At 38.2% G+C, this 4,621-nt stretch overlaps 1 pseudogene; it reads right to left on the bottom strand.

Annotated features, from left to right (window-relative positions):
- Positions 1-443: 443 nt before the first annotated feature.
- Positions 444-3,332, bottom strand: LOC102281635 (abl interactor 1 pseudogene; annotated as a pseudogene).
- Positions 3,333-4,621: the final 1,289 nt, after the last annotated feature.

Here is a 4,621-nt window from a genome sequence, read left to right as displayed (position 1 = left end):
GCTCACCTTTGCAAACTAGTTAAATTCTGAATTTCTGCTTATATTCAGGTTACCCCTCCATTGTATGATGAGAAACGTCACATAAAAATTCACGTATCATGAAGTGCAATTCCCCTTTTCAATAATTATATACCTTAAAATTTTTTTTTTTTTTTCCTTATTAATGGGACTTTTTTTTTATTGGCAAAGTTTTTCAGAAAACTTTCTAAATGTATTTAAACCATCTGAATCTGTCATTCTAGTCCTATAAACTCTAATCGAGGTATCTTGATGGTTATATGTGGTATTGTTTACACAGTTATAGTAGCCACATGTAAAGCCATTACACAAATAAATAATCAATGTTAAAATTCATATGGTTTATCTTGTTTCACCATAGGAGTAAAGATCATAAAACTGAAGTCTACATTTCAGTCCACGTTAGATTTTAACAGTATCCAAAATTTCATATAGGAGAATGGTTTATTATAAAAGACTGTACATAAAATTTAGACAACAGGTTATATACAAAATTAAGAGAACAGTCCACTTGAAAAAAATGAAGAAGGTAGCTGATCACCAGTGATACTAAAATCATGTTTAAGATTAACAAAGGCAAAATGCGTATGCAACAGTCACATTGATTTGGTAGCAATAATGGCCTTTAATTTTCAGAAATAAACATCTTGCACTAGTCTTAACATTTACTATACTGTGGTAAGTCTGAAACGCCCAGTAGTACATAACTAGAAATCCAAACAAATCATTGAAACACAGAAACCCACGACTGAGTGCTCTACTTCAGTGTCCTAGGCAACAGAGAATTATACACGATGAGAAAACACCCCTCGAACCCTCCCTTAAGGGGAGACACACAAAGTGCACATGTTGCATTTCAATTATGTCAAAAGACAGCACAGATCTGTTGGCCAGGTATATCCCTGTTCAATGATTAATACATGGCGCACCTTTTCCCCCCAATTACTGTACATTTAAAATCTTTTTATGTTGCAAGTGCCAGGTAATGGGTTAAACAGTGCCTATTCAAAAATCCATTGCGTTCACTTCTAAAAAAAAAAAAAAAATATGTAAAAGATAATTAGCATTTCCTATCATTGAATCAGTATATGACAGTCCACTGGAAAACCAGAGGACTTGGAGCAGTCCTTAAGAATCTCACCTACAGCATGTGCACTTTGACATATTATCTTAGCTTTGAAAAAGCTACTTTAGAAAAGGAGTTCAGTAGACTGACTTGTAAATAACCATCTGTGATTTTAAATTCTGCAAAAATCAGCCACTGCTATTGGGATAGGTTGAGATAAGGCTAAATTTTTTTCCAAGTTAATATATTGAGAAAATAGAACCATAATTCTGCAATAAATCGGTATCTTTTATTTATCATTATTTTTAAAGCAAACCAGTGAAGGAAACGACAAAAAAACCTTTGGTTCACTTACGTATTTATGAATGGAAAAAATTTATAATGCAAATTCACTGATTAAAAAACTTAGGTACCAATTACAACATTACAGGTAACCCTTTGTTTTTGTTTTACGTGGAGAACTTAGAGACTCAGTTCATTTCAAGAGACCTAAGTACGTGTACTCCAAGTATTACACAAATTGGAAGCATCTTGGATTTTTTTTAAGTATATTTCAATACATAAATTTGTATGCATGCTTTAAACAAACTATATTTCAAGAATGAGAGAGTCTAAACAAAAAGTATGACCAGCACCAGCATTTAAGTTTTCTGATTTTTAGTATTAGTTTGACAGAGCGTTAGTAACCATGCTGCACTGAGACATGTGATGGCACGATCTGAATCACGATTTATTAAATAGACCCCACACCCCAGAATATTTAGGCTGGTCATCAGGTTAACAATGTGTAAGTAAGTATGTAAGCATAATCTGTGACAGGCAGCCTCGTGTAGAATGCTGCTCAGCAATCCACAAACTGCCTCAGAGATTTATGCTTATAAGTAGACATTCAATTATACCAATAAAACAGCATGTTCTGAAAATATGGGCACATTTTAAAACATTTTAAGACAATTCTGTTAACCATAATAGTCCCACAGTATGACTGAGTGATAATACGAATCTACTTTAAAAGCAAAAATTTAATCAGTATAGTGCATGATTGATTCCACATAGTTTCCTGGGAACAGACCAGTCACTCGATTGCAGACTCCTTCATACCAGCCATCGTCGTTTTTCTTTATTACATAGATGATTGCACCCTCCATAAACGACAGCTCATCATCCTTGTCTTTTGTATAATCGTATATTGCCACAACTTTCTCAATATAATTCTTGGGGCCCAAGCAGGATCCCCATCTGCGTATGGGTCGTTATACTGAACTACTGCGGCCTCCTCATCTTCATAATCCACTGGTGGCGGCGGTGGCGGAGGTGGCGAGTCATCAAACATGGGGATGTCGTCTGGCGGAGGTGGTGGTGGTGGAGTTGGACTATCGGGCAACTGGTCCAATGGTGGGTGGTGAGGGTGTAGGGCACGGCGATGGGAATGCCAATACTGCTGCTGCCACTGTTCTCTCGGCTGCCACTTCCTCCGCTGCTTCCACTGTGTGTCCTCGGTCTCTGATTTAAAGAAGCCGTCCTGCCTGGACTATGCTGACTTCCCAGCCTTGCAGGACTTGTCATGTAGTCATTAGGAACTGTTGGAGGTTTAACAGGCTCAAGGGTTTTGTAAGGAGTATTTCGTCCCAGCGTCCCCCGGCCTGACATGGGAGGACTCCGTGGTTTCTGAGTAGGAGGGTTTGTTCTCGACAGCGTGCCAGTTCTTGCAGGCTGGTTATTTCCATGCTTGACACCGTGGCCCACATCATCCAGAACTGTATAGTCAATAGGTTTCGAATATACCTTACAGGTCGCTCCATGTTATGAGGTGCTATTATTTTGTGAGTTCTTGATGTATTCTTATTTGTTGTCAAAATACCAATCTCTCTTCGAGCCACTTTCTCTTTATGAATGTCCACAGTCTGTGAGATATGATTGATGGAAGACTCCATTCTCCGGAGCTGAGAGGCTTGGATGTCCAGCAGTTGGAGCACATTGTTAGCCAATGCATTTATTTGATAAGCGACACTAGCTAGGGATTGGGTTGTATAGGCTTTGGTCTCTTCTAAAGCTTTTCTCTTGTCTGTAGCCTGTATGTAGTTGTTTTCACAGTACTCCGCTACCCGGGTCAGGTTCTGGTAACTCTCAATCAGCGCCCTCTTGCCTGACGGGATTTCCTCCTCTAGTAACATCTGCAGCTCTGCCATTTTCCACCCCCCTCCGCATCGCTTCCTCTCGCGTTAAAGAGACAGAGGCAACAGCAAGGTCCGCGCCTAAAATTCTACCTAATTTAGGTTTTTCTCCTTAGTATTTTCAATAGTCATTTAAAAAAATATTTTCCCAGTTTTTAATTTCTGTCTCTAAATAGATGAGCCTCATATAAGACACTACACCATAATCAAAAGCAGAACTGCTTTGCTATTAAGTAATCTATCAAATCTGTTTTCAATTCTGCATGCATTGCCATTTGAGACACCAAATACTGATGCTATGCCTATTTTGTACAAGATTTTAGCTCAGCATTTGAGTCATAAATAATTAAGTCATATTCTTTTACTTCCCCCACCTCCTCACAAAAGGAGTAAAGTAAAATAGAAGCTCAACATAGGGACCATTATTGCACCATCAACTCTGAAATCATTAACAAGTACCAAATGAGGTTAGTAATTTACTATTTTATGATGATTAGCTGAGGTTCAGGAATGAGATACAGGGCAAAGGGCTAGACTCTACCTCAAATGACTCATTCGGAATTCCAGAATAACCTAAACATGCTAAAACTTCAATTAAAATCTTTTGGGAAATATAATTCTATTCATTTTAATGAGACTACATCTCAAAAATGAATTTTCCTATAAACTCAAAACAAACAAACAAAAAAATATTGACTAATAAATTAAAAAATGATACAGCTTTTCCCAGTTGTATTGAAAGGCAATTGACATATCAGTACAGTTCGGTTCAGTTCAGTCGCTCAGTCGTCTCTAACTCTTTGTGACCCCATGGACTGCAGCACTACAAGCTTCCCTGTCCATCACCAACTTGCGGAGTTTACTCAAACCCATGTCCATTGAGGGAGTGATGCCATCCAACCATCTCAACCTCTGTCATCCCCTTCTCCTCCCACCTTCAATCTTTCCAAGTACCAGGGTCTTATCAAATGAGTTAGTTCTTCGCATCAGTGGCCAAAGTATTGGAGTTTCAGCTTCAGCATCAGTTCTTCAAATTAATATTCAGGACTGATTTCCTTTAATATGGACTGGTTGGATCTCCTTGCAGTCCAAGGGACTCTCAAGAGTCTTCTTCAACACCACAGTTCAAAAGCATTAATTCTTCAGCACTCAGCTTTCTTTATGGTCCAACTCTTACATCCATACACGACTACTGGAAAAACCATAGCCTTGACTAGACAGACCTTTGTTGAAACTAATGTCTCTGCTTTTTAATATGCTATCTAGGTTGGTCATAAATTTCCTCCAAAGGAGTATATCTCTGTTAATTTCATGGCTGCAGTCACCATCTGAAGTGATATTAGAGTCCCCAAAAATGAAGTTT

Source organism: Bos mutus, chromosome 23 (assembly GCF_027580195.1).
Source record: "Bos mutus isolate GX-2022 chromosome 23, NWIPB_WYAK_1.1, whole genome shotgun sequence".
NCBI lineage: Eukaryota > Metazoa > Chordata > Mammalia > Artiodactyla > Bovidae > Bos > Bos mutus.
The sequence above is the reverse complement of the archived record's forward strand: the minus strand, read 5'-3'. Positions and strand labels throughout refer to the sequence as shown.